Genomic DNA, 12,632 nt, shown 5'->3' with positions numbered 1-12,632 from the left:
GCAGCACAACTACCATGAGGGAGGGAAGGCCAGACCAAACCTGAGCAGCGCTGCAAGCCCATATGCTAGGTCACAAAGCCCGGAGTGGGGAGCCAGACTCCATCCCACAAGACAGAAGCCACCACAGTGGGTTAAATGCAGGCTTTTCTCCAATCCCCCCCACTAGATCTCACCTCAGTGAGTATTTTCTTGGAAGGGTAGAAGGCCTCAGTTTCTGATTTTGCCCAAAACTCCAAAAACAATCTGTGCAGCCCTGCCCAAACCACCTTAACTCTGCTTTTTCAGACAAGTCACTTTTCTCAAATAGTTAAGGATTCAGTGAAATCTTGGAAAGTAAAAAAAATGGTCTTTTTTGCCCCAACTCATCATTCTTTGTTGCTGAAAATTTGTTCTTTAGCAGAAACTTCTCTGTCCTGTAGTGATATCATGCAAAAACTACACTGATCTGGTACAGCATTTCTCACACAGTGAAGTTACTTTATGGGTGCATTAGGACCCAGGCAGTACCTCCTCCCACCCACCTCCACAAACGTTGCCATGGGAGAAAACTGCAGAGCCAGTCAAAGACTCCAGCCAGTAGGGGCAGAAGCAGCAATCTTTGGTCTTTACAACATTTGGAGAACTTTCTACAGTTCTGGCCAGACTCTCTCTGCTCTCTACTGAATAGCAGTTTGCCCCAACCATCTCCCCTTCCTCATTCTCTTAATCTCAGTTTTCTTTCACACCTGCTCTTCTCCCCAGTTCTGTCCCTCCTTCCTATCAGTGTCCCCATCTTGTCCCTTCAGTTTATCTCCTAACGAACGTGCAAAATGTGATGTGTGTGTGTGTGTGTGTGTGTGTGTGTGTGTTAGACCCCCTTCCCCACCCTCTGTCTGTTTAGCATATTCAGATTGTAAACCCTTCAATGTAGGGACCATCAAAACAGGATTATTACTAATTACAATATTAGTTCCTCATGAACTGAAAGTCATGGAGAGTTCATATTTTAATTCACTTTAAAAATTAAATTTGAAAGAGGTTGACACATCCAAGTATTAACTTAACAAGCAACTATAAAGATGAAAAAATCCACCATTTTTTTATTCCAAAGAACCAACAAAGCTGGATTGAAAATATAACAATTTAAATATAATTTGGTGGTTTAGAGTTACACACTTTGTTGCATTCTTCACACCGAAATTATACAAGTACTTCAAAAAGTATTTCCAGTCACCATCTAGGAATTGTTGAGCTGGTGTACAGGCTTTACCAGTAACTAAGCCCCAAAAGCCCCAATTACCAAGACATGAATGTTACCCTCCTATATAAACATGTAATCTTGTCTGTCTCCTGTGCCTTGCTTTTTCTTCACTCCACTCTTTTGGTCCTAAACTCTATACTTAGGGCGATATCCATTTATGCAACTTTACTCAACTAAACAGCTGCACTGAAATCAATGGGACTTTAAAAATAAGTGTACACCTTTTAAAGCAGTTTAAAAACCTGTGGGTTTTGCATATGCATTTTTTTGTCAGAGGACAGCACCACAAACTCGTACAAAAAACCCATTATTACCACCATGGGGGAGGGAAGTACAAGTGAAAGTTTCCCTTCAGACCTCCAAAAGGGCAATCGATTGCTCAATCATAAAAACAATAACGCTTTAAACTCCCCATTGGAATCATCCAATTTTTCCTGAAATAATTAGCATGCCTTCTATTCACCACTCAAAACAGTTTCCTTAATTTCTTACAAGAGTTCACATCTCCTAGCTTTGCTCTGGCCAACAAACTGAAATCAAACTTGGTTTTAGAATAATCCTTACCTAGTTTAAATGCTGTCACATGCAGGGTTGTTGTAGCCATATTGGTCCCAGGATATTAGAGAGACCTGCTGATCTGAAGAAGAGCACTGCATAAGCTCGAAAGTTTCTCTATCAACAAAAACTCGCCCAATAAGAGATACTACATCACCCAGCCTATCTCCAATATTTGTCATGTCATTTTAAATTGTCTCTCAGAGATCAGAGACACTGGGGAGAGTTCCATTTAATGCTTGCCAACTGACATTTTGGTTTATCACACCTGTGCACGTTCTTCGACTCTTGCATGACACTCTCCTCCACCCACACTGGAGTTCATACCTCCGTGAGTTGAGTTATAGGTGGAAGGAGCTAGTTCTCATCTTTACTGCTGCTGCAATTGTCTCCTCCATGGAAAAAATGCTAGTGCTTTCTGCAAATTCTATCCTAACCAAGCAGCTGAGAGATGTAACATTACACACCATATTTTCTTCTGCCTATGACACTAAGGCATGTTTTGAGTATTTCTACTTCAAAGTTCAATAAGACTTCTATAACTTACCTCACCAACTGCTCTCACAGCAGTTGCTTAAGAATAGCAGCTCCTGGACCTGTCAGAGTGGACAGGGAGAATTGGCATATGTTAGGGTAGGCTCTGCATTAAACTCTGCTAAAGCCTTAGATGTTCACAAGGAAGATAAACCAACTTTATTTTTAAACTGCCCCTGCACCTAGTAAACCGTGAACTAGAGAAATTAGACCAAAATTCAAATGTTTAGTTATTACAGAGCACTGTACAATAGAAGGGCAAAATTGGTCCTCTGCTACTACAGGATTACAGTCTAAGAGAACAAGCTGAAACAGAACAATACTTAGACCAAGGGAGCCAGTGTATATGGACTGCATCAGAAAACAATGGGGGCTTGCAGAGTCCTTAGAGAAGGAGTTAGGGAGATCTGCCTATGCTGGTTGGGAGGCTGGCCCATGTACAAAAAGCAACACAGAAAACAACCTGAAGTAAATGAAAGACACAAAGGGAACAGTGAGACAGGTGAAATGGAGAGAGATTAAGACCACTGAGCAAACTTCAGCCATTTTTGCCTATGCCATTAAAAATGTGCTGTTTTTACATACTGTGTCACACACATGCATATATACACATGCACACTTAAGACTCTCAGAGCTGCTTGTTTTCAAAAGACAGATCTCTCTTTCAGTCTGTGTCCTTTACAGGTATTTGTTAAGTCTAGAACACTGGATCATACAGTGGGACAGGAGGCCACTAGGAACTGAAAATGGAATTATATTATTAATTATATGGAAGCAGCAGTCATGGCTCCATTGTTAAATTTGAGTTTTGCTTTGCACTTGAAGCAGAGATTTCACCTCTTATATAACACATCTTTCCCAAATTTGACACATTGAGTCTAGAATGAATTTTGAGAATTATTTACAAGTAAATCCATTGGCTTAGGAGTTCAAGTTAATTAAAAACTGGGTCCTTTAAGAAATTTAATATCTCTCAGTCTTTTCTTTATCATGAATGACCTTAACTACTCACTACAATCTTTTTGTATTGTTAATATTCATTTAACTCTTGTGCATAGCTTTATTACAATCTAATTTCTTCAAATATAGCCTAAAGTATTAATCCTTGTCTCTGACCTTTTAGGATTATATAGATTGCATACAGTGTCAGGTCAATAGCTCAGGTAACTTACCTATGCCAATATTTTTAAAAAGGTAAACAGGATGATTTATAAAATTATAGGCCTGTCAGTCTAACATTGGTCCGAGGCAAGATAATGGAGCAGCCGATGCGGGACTCAAAGAATTAAAAGGAGAGTAATAATTAAATGTCAATCAACGTGGGACTATGGTAAATAGATCCTGCTAAAAACAATTTTTTTTTTAAATGAGATCACAAGTTTGGTTGATAAAGGTAATAGTGTTGATGTAATCTACTTAGACTTCTGTAAGGCATTTGATTTTGTATTGCATAACATTTGGATTAAAAACCTAAAAAGATAAAACTAACATGGCACACATTAAATGGATTAAAAACTGGCCAACTGATAGGTCTCAAAATGTAATTGTAAATGGGGAGCTGTCATGGAATGGTTGTATTTTTATTGGGGTCTTGCAGGGATCAGTTCTTGGCCCTACACCAGCGGTTCCCAATCTGTGGGTCATGACCCCAAATGGAGTCAGGCCATCAGCAGATGGTGTTCTTCACATACTAGGGATTGCTGCAAACCCATTTTGCTCTGCACAGCATGACCTTCCATGTACGGTGCATGTGAGGTCACACTGTGCAAAGAGCAAAATGGCATCCTCCATGCTGTCTGAGGTCCCAGCAGGAAATACTTCATTAAAATGGGGTTGTGATGACAAAAAGTTTGAGAACCCCTGCCCTACGCTATTTAACAGTTTTATCAATGATCTGCAATAAAAAATAAAATCACCAATAAAGTTTGTAAGTACACAAAGACTGGGGGAGGATAGGTGTGCTAAAAAGAGCACCGGGCATTGATAAAGAATGATCTGGACCACTTGGTAACCTGGGCACAAGCAAACAATATGCATTTTAATATGGCAAAATGTAAGTATAAACTTCTAGGAACAAAGGATAGAAAGTACTGACTCTCAAAAAGATTTGGGTGTCACGGCAGATAATCAGCTGTACATGAGCTCAGTGTGATGTGGCCAAAAGGGCTAATGTGATCCTTGGATGTAGAGAGGGAAGACTCAGGTCATAGAATCGTAGGACTGGAAGAGACCTCAAGAGGTCTTCTAGTCCAGTCCCCTGCACTGAAGGCAGGTCCAAGTATCATCTAGAAGATCCCTGACAGGTTTCTGTCCAACCTGCTCTTAAAAATCTCCAATGATGGAGATTCCAAAATCTCCCTCGGCAATTTAGTCCAGTGCTTAAGTATCCTGACAGTTAGGGGGGGGGGGAAAAAAAAAAAAAAAAAAAAAAAAAAAACTTACTAATGTCCAACCTTAACCACCTTTGCTGCAATTTAAGCCCACTACCTCTTGTCCTATCCTCAGGAGCTTAACAAGAACAATTTTTCTGCCCCCTCCTTGTAACAACCTTTATGTCCCCCCTCAATCTTCTCGCCTTCAGACTAAACTATTTTTTACATCTTCCCTCATAGGCCATGTTTTCTAGACCTTTAATTCTTGTTGCTCTTCTCAAGACTTTCTCCAATTTGTCCATATCTTTCCTGAAATGTTGCACCCAGAACTGGACACAATACTCCAACTGAGGCCTTATCAGAGCAGAGCGGAAGAATTACTTCTCATGTCTTGCTTACAACACTCCTGCTAATACATCCCAGAATAAGGTTTGCTTTTTTTGCAATATAGTGTTACACTGTTGACTCGTATTTAGCTTGTGATCCACTATTACCTCACATCCCTTTCTGCAGTACTAGTTCCTAGGTGCAGTCATTTCCCATTTTGTATGTGTGCAACTGATTGTTCCTTCGTAGGTGGAGTACTTTGCATTTGACATTATTGAATTTCATCCTGTTTACTTCAGACCCCTTCTCCAGTTTGTCCAGATCATTTTGAATTTTAATTAGAAAAACTGGTGTAGAGAGGTTATTTTACTTCAGTATTTGACATTGGTGCAAATGCTACTGGAATAGTGTGTCCAGTTCTGTGGTCCAAATTTCAAGTAGTAAATTGATAAATTGCAGAGAGTTCAGAGAACAGTCACAAGAAGGATTACAGGATTAGGAATTCATGCCTTATAGTGATAAACTAAATAGATTGAACTCTTTGAATCGAACAAACTGAAGGTAAAAGGGCCACTTGATCACAGATTATAACTACCTAGCCAGGGAACAAATATTGGATAATGGGCTCTTCAGTTGACAAAAGTTATAAACACAATCTAATGGCAAGAAGTTGGTGCTAAACAAAATTCACACTGAAAATCATGCATAAATTTTTAACACTGAGGTTTATTAATGATTTGAAATATTTACCCAGGATCTTGATAGATTCTCCATCATTGGCAATTTTTAAATCAAGACTGGACATTTTTCTAAATGAACTGCTCTAGGAATTGCTTTAGGGAAGTTCTACGGTCCCTTCTGTCTCCATAATCTACAAATGGAGAGAGGCACTGCCAGAGGAAACAACCCATTACAAGCAATTTTCTACAGTTAATTCATATACAAACTAATCTATTAGTGGAAGTGGGGAAAGCGGTGGACGTGATATACCTTGACTTTAGCAAAGCTTTTGTTACGGTCTCTCAGAGTATTCTTATCAGCAAGTTAAAGAAGTATGGGTTGGATGAATGGACTATAAAACGGATAGAGAAATGGCTAGAGCATGGGGCTCAACGAGTAGTGATCAATGGCTCCATGTCTAGCTGGCAGATGGTCACAAGCAGAGTGCCCCAGGGGTCGGTCCTGGGGCCGGTTTTGTTCAACATCTTCATTAATGATCTGGAGGATGGGGTAGATTGCACCCTCCGCAAATTTGCGGATGACATTAAGATGAGGAGAGTGGTAGATACCCTGCAAGGTAGGAATAGAATACAGAAGGACCTAAACAAACTGGAGGATTGGGCCAAAAGAAATCTGATGAGGTTCAACAAGGACAAGTGCAGAGTCCTGCACTTAGGAAGGAAGAATCCCATGCACAGCCACAGACTGGGGACCAACAAGCTAGGCAGCAGTTCTGCAGAAAAGGACCTGGGGGTTACAGTGGATAAGAAGCTGGATACGAGCCAGCAGTGTGCCCTGGTTGCCAAGAAGGCTAATGGCATATTGGGCTGCATTAGTAGGAGCATTGCAAGCAGATCGCAGGAAGTGATTATTCCCCTCTATTCGGCATTGGTGAGGTCACATTTGGAGTATTGTGTCCAGTTTTGGGCCCCCCACTACAAAAAGGATGTGGAGTAAGTTGGAGAGAGTCCAGCGGAGGGCAACAAAAATGATTAGGGAGCTGGAGAACAAGACTTATGAGGAGAAGCTGAGGGAACTAGGCTTGTTTAGTCTGCAGAAGAGAAGAATGAGGGGGATTTGATAGCAGCCTTTAACTACCTGAAAGGGGGTTCCAGGGAGGATGGAGCTAGGCTGTTCTCAGTAGTGGCAGATGACAGAACAAGGAGCAACGGTCTCAAGATGCAGGGGGGGGAGGTCTAGGTTGGACATTAGGAAAAAGTTTTTCACTAGGAGGGTGGTGAAGCACTGGAATGGGTTAGCTAGGGAGGTGGTGGAATCTCCATCTTTAGAGGTTTTTAAACTGTGGCTTGACAAAACCCTCGCTGGGATTATTTAACTGAGGTTAGTCCTGCTTTGAGCAGGGGGTTGGACTAGATACCTCCTGAGGTCCCTTCCAACTCTATGATTCTACTGGTTATAATGTCAATGGTTTTAGGAAAACTGTACACTGCTTGAAAGACTCCCCAAAGCACTGCTGTCTTTGCTCCACTGAGCACCTAGGCACCACTGACTGGGAAACTGACTGGAAGGTAAGCGGATCCCTTGAAATGAAGGTACATTAGAACAGGGAGCTGAGTTCCCTCCTGCCCCTCCTTCACATTTGGCCAGTCCCTTAACAGTTCCCTAAACCAGTAAAATCAATCGCAAATTAAAGGCCAGAGCCATTAGTACATTGCTTTCATCTGCTTTCTCTCTGGACTCTTATATGGCATCTGCAGGGCAACGTTCTACAGATGCAGTTGTAGGTCCATAAATCATTTCAATGTCTCCTCTGTGAAAATCATCCAATTCACTTCTGAATCCATATTTAGGGCACTGCATTATGTTCGATGGTTTGGATGTCCTCACTGCAGTCACATGAAGGGGAATCGGATTTTCCACTTGGTTTGTTCAGATTTGGTTCAGTGTGGTCTAAAATCTGTGTGGCAGGTTGAAACTGGGAAGGTGGCTTTTTGGGTCAGTAACAGAGTGCTTGTTTGGAATGGTAGAGGAGGTTCAGACACTTTGCCCTTCCCTGGAAGGATCCAGAGACATGGAATCCATAAAGCTTTTTGCTATTTCAGGTGTTGTTGGGGTATGTTGCCCATAACCTGCCAGATGGGAAGCTCTGGGTAGTCTTTGGCACAATTAAGTTCTTGTGTGTGGCTATATCTCAACGGTTACCTAGAGGTTTGATGTTTGCTAATACAGAAAGCCACGGAAGAGGTGTTTATTTTAAAGTTCCTGGGATAATTCCCATGGTCTGATTCAGCTGCCTAGCCACAAGTTGGGTATGGCCGCTTCTTGTCTACACCACTGCACAACACTGTGCAACCGAGTACACCAGGGCCAAGGCTGATGTTCGTAGCAGCGAGGCTAACTTGTTCCAGCTAGCTTTTGAATAATGTTGATGCAAGTCTTTGCTTTAGAGGCTACTTTCTTGAGGTGGTTATGAAAGCGTGCAGTCAAGAATGTCATTCTTGACAGAGATAGGTTGGCTTTGGATCATAAAAGTTTCACTGCAAAACTCAAGAGTGTTTTGTGAGATTCAACTGTCAAAGGTAGAAAGATACTACGGATTTGCTCAGATTTGGTCTCAGCTGCCACTTTTGGAAGTACTCCTCCATTATCTTAAAGGTCAGATGTAAGAGCCACTGCAAGTTCTTTAAAGCTATGAGCCTGAATTGGGAGTGTCAAATCATCAGCGCACACAAACTTCTGTGGTATCATTTCAGGCATATTGCTCGTGTATACACTGAAGTGTGTGGAAGCAAATACAGAGCCTTGTGGTAGCCCATTATTCAAATCACGCAGCTTGCTAGTTTGACCTCCGAGGTATATGTGCATCCTGCAGCTGCTAAGCTTGGTGTTCTGCAGCCTGAGAATTGGCACACAGGGACCACTTGGGCCAGTTTCAGTAGCAGCCCATCTTTCCAGATTGTCATGTGCCACTGATAGATGGATGAAAGCAGTCCTACCAGTCTTGAATTTTTATTGGAATTCAGCCTCAATGTATGTAGTAAAAACAAACAAAGTCCTGTAGCCCCTTAAAGGCTAACAAATTTCTGCGGGCATAAGCTTTGTGGGCTGCATCCCACTTTGTCAGAAGTTGCAGCCCACGAAAGCTTATGCCCGCAGAAATTTGTTAGTCTTTAAGGGGCTACAGGACTCTCGATTTTGCTGTATACAGCCTAACATGGCTGCCCCTCCGGAACTTTTCAATGTCTGTAGTGAGGGCCAGGACCTGGTCACCATAACTTCTGTGCAGTTGAAAACCAGTTTGATCTTTGGGTAGGCTGAAATCCACAGTGGGACTGATTTGATTCACAATCATATGCTTCATCAACTTGACGACCATGCTCAGGAGGGAGATTGGCCTATAACTAAGAAGGGGGATCTGCAGGTTTTAGGAGTGCAATGATCTTCGCTTCTCTCCACATGAGAGAAATTTCACCGATCTCCAGGATGACACAGCTTTTCCACCAACATCTATTTCTGTGTCAGTGGACTCCATGTTATATAGGAACTCAGGACAGATACCATCTTTTCCCGCTGCTTTTCCTAATTTCATAGCTGCATCAATCTCTTTACTTGTGAATGATCCAAACCATTGGGACAATGGAGCTCATGTGGCCATCACCTGCTGAAATTGATGATGGATTTGCCTATGATTCTGTTTGTCCACTCGCCGTTTTGATGTCCACAAACATTTAGTAATGATTGCACTTGCTTTCACCTCTGGCCTAGTGGCACATGGGGGATTTGCAGCCTGCAGGTGTCTCAGTCTCAGCTGATTCCAGATGCGTCTGCCCAAGCGTGTGATGGTTAGCCCCATACACATTCAAACCACTATTTCTGCCATGTTACATCCAGTGACGCCAGGAGGGCTTTTCCAATTTCTGGGTCTCTATGCCTGTCATATTTGTGAAGGAGCTTTTGGCTCGCTGCAGTCCAGCAAGGAGCATATGATGGCCCGTGCCCCCAGAAATGCTGTTCTTTGCAGAGGAGATTAAGAGAGCAGTAAAACGGTCAAAAGTCTTTGATGTATGCACTATTGTCCACAGTCAGAGTGAAACTGGCCCAGTCTGTTTTTCTGAACTTCCACCGTGGCACAGGTTTTGAGTAAAGAATTAGGAATTGAATGCTAATATGGATCAGTCCTCATCCTCAAAAGGAAACCCGCACAACTTTTTCAGAAGACAAGCCTGGAAACAAATTCATAACTTTGCTAGATACTAAAAATCTTGGCCTCAATATACACACTGTATTTATGGCTTATTACAACAACCCTCTGCCGTTTCCCCCCTTTCACTTTCCCCCCTATGACTGGAGGGGTGCTAATGGCCCACTTCACCTTAACATGTTTCAAGGGCCCATTCAACCACCCACGCTAAACAATATGTTCCACCTTGTACTCAGAGTGTCACAGTTAATACACTTCCCAGACCTAAAGAGCTCTGTAACTTGAGGATTGGACGTTGTAGCCACTTGCAATGCTGCAGCTTGACACACAGTAAGTGAACTGGTTTGGGGCTTAGACCCATTGTCTTCTGAGATGGACAGTTGCCACCATAAGTAACTATGATAGACAGACAGATAAAATGCTTTATGAATAATCATATGGTTATCGCCTGGTTTCACTACAGGATTAATTAAGAATGTTAGGATGCTTTAACTGCATTTACATACATTAACATGTGGATTTCTGTTAAGTGTAAATATCTTTTCACTCTGAATTTCTGTGCATTTGAAATACTTCATTTTGGAATAATTCTACTATGTTTTTTATCTTTTAGTAAAAGACACATACGCTCAGTCTTCACAGGTTTTTTGTTTACATGTCTAGGAATATAACTGGAACCCATTTTGCAACTTTAACTGCAGCAGGGATATGTTTTGCTAACAGAAATAGCTGTCTATCAAAACATCTATCTACTCTTCCAGAAGCTGAGACAAGCCTCCAAATTTCTCTACCAAATCAGAACTTGCCATTTAAAGTGTCTAGTTACTAGACAACCACGCAAGCAGAGAGTAGCCATTACTCCCAAAACAGGATTAAGAGGCAAAACACCAACTCAGTTTACACTTATTAATTGGTGCCATCCATTACATACTTCTAAGACACATTCATTTTTCCCAGTACACTGCCAGCAACCTGGCAATCATGGCACTAAACATTCCCAAAGAGGGCTGCCAATCTATTTTTAATTTCTAAAAAGAAACATTTACTGACTTGTCACTGACACCCAACATTGTTATTTTCCCACAGGCTGATGACTTGACCCTCTATCCAGGTTAGTCCTCCATTTTATACCTTATGCTATTACGAATAGCACCTGTTGGTGGATCTCCAAGCGCTTTATAAACATAAAGCTGTTTTTGAAGCTTAAGGTACTGTCCTTAATTGAGAAATTCTGCACCTCAGTTTCCTTAAGTGATTTTCCCAAGCACACAAAATGTCAACTTCTACTCTGTTATACTAGTGCAGTCTGAAGTAACTCTGCTGTCTTCAACAAAATTACTCCAGATTTACTTCAGCAAAGAGAGCTGGGAACAGAACCAAGAACCCCAACTCTCAGTGTTCTATCCTAACCAAAGGAGCAGAATGCTTACTGCCCACTGTCATTGAAGGAGTATAACAGTGCAAGCAGAAGACAATGTGAAAGCTCAGGAGAGCTTTCTAGTATGAGCCGAATTAAATATTCGATTGTCAAATTTGTTGATGCACAGAAGCATAGGAGACAGTCATCTTAGTGATGGATGGGAAAAGGGGATTAAATTAGACGTAAGTATAACTCATCAGCTATTTACTGCATATGCTCAGCTGTTGGTTTACAAATTACAAAAAAGAAACAATTTAAACCTGGTACACACGGATGCCAGCGGTCGACAGAAGAGAGATACACAAGCTACGTACCGTAGCTTGTGTATCTCCCATCGACTTACTTACATTGCTGTACTGTGGCGACTTCACTTAACTGCATTGATGGGAGACTCCCTCCAGTCGACACAGTCTTACTCTTTTGGGGGGTGAGGAGGGAGACAAGTGGATTAACGGTGTCGACCAGAGAACATTTTGAGGATCGATTGAGTGGGTCTCCACAGCATGCTCAGTCACTCAATCCTGCAGTATCGATCCACGCACTCCAGCAGCACAGACATACCTCTAGAGTTTCTCCCACTTTAAAATCCAGTTTCAGAAGATCACAGCAAATATTCATATGAAGCCAATATGCTTCTCTATTTTCTGCACAAACCAAGAGGTAATACAAGACGCAGATCAAGTAAAATTTCTAAAACAGTCCCTCTAATGCCAAAGTGTTCAAGATAGTGTACCTTCCCCAAACATGGCTGGAGAGAATTCCGAGTCACAGGAATTACAGCAAAGCATAATATCGCCAAGCACAGGTTAGATAAAATTACATTTGTAAATGAGAATCTATTGTAAAATAAATTTAAAATGGACATCTATAGGAGATTGTTGTGAAGCTATGGTATTAACTGTGATTATGGGATATTTTTAATCACAAGTTAAAGTATCAAAAGAGGTTTTTATTTACCCTCTGAACAGGAATCAATATAGTTAATGTAGCTTCAAATCCAAAATTTCAGAGAAAAAGTGCAGCAGATCATCAAGATATGAAAACTGGTGGGATTATGCAGTGTTGCCTAGCATCTAAAAGGTTTTCAGTTCTGACATAGTAACCCACATTTTGACAAACTGATTTACTATGCATAAAAGAGACACGAGTTCAAGAGACAGATGTGAAAAGCACTTGCTCAATTACCCTCAGGGCATAGCAAAATGACAGCCTGCCTAAAAACTGTTTATACTTTTCTTTTTCTTGATCAGAAAATTGTGTTTAGGCGACCCTCCATTTACCTGAAAGCTACTAAAAGTTCTC

At 41.4% G+C, this 12,632-nt stretch overlaps 1 protein-coding gene across 3 annotated transcripts in view; it reads right to left on the bottom strand.

The window, feature by feature from the left end:
- The window catches only part of PDPK1 (3-phosphoinositide dependent protein kinase 1), an 87,965-nt gene that overhangs the window by 58,824 nt on the left and 16,509 nt on the right, over positions 1–12,632 (bottom strand). Inside the window, exons 2-3 of one of the 3 annotated variants that reach the window (XM_067534092.1) lie at positions 2,343–2,391; positions 1,805–1,877 (exon numbers count right to left, since the gene is read on the bottom strand). The exons of the other annotated variants lie outside the window; for them this stretch is intronic. The gene's annotated coding sequence lies outside the window, so the exon portion shown is untranslated. The remainder of the gene's footprint in view (positions 1–1,804; positions 1,878–2,342; positions 2,392–12,632) is intronic. 3 annotated transcript variants of the gene reach the window in all.

Source organism: Emydura macquarii, unplaced genomic scaffold, assembly GCF_026122565.2.
Source record: "Emydura macquarii macquarii isolate MOO-44397 ecotype Brisbane River unplaced genomic scaffold, CSIRO-AGI_Emac_v2 contig_3390, whole genome shotgun sequence".
Classification (NCBI taxonomy): Eukaryota; Metazoa; Chordata; order Testudines; family Chelidae; genus Emydura; species Emydura macquarii.
The sequence above is the reverse complement of the archived record's forward strand: the minus strand, read 5'-3'. Positions and strand labels throughout refer to the sequence as shown.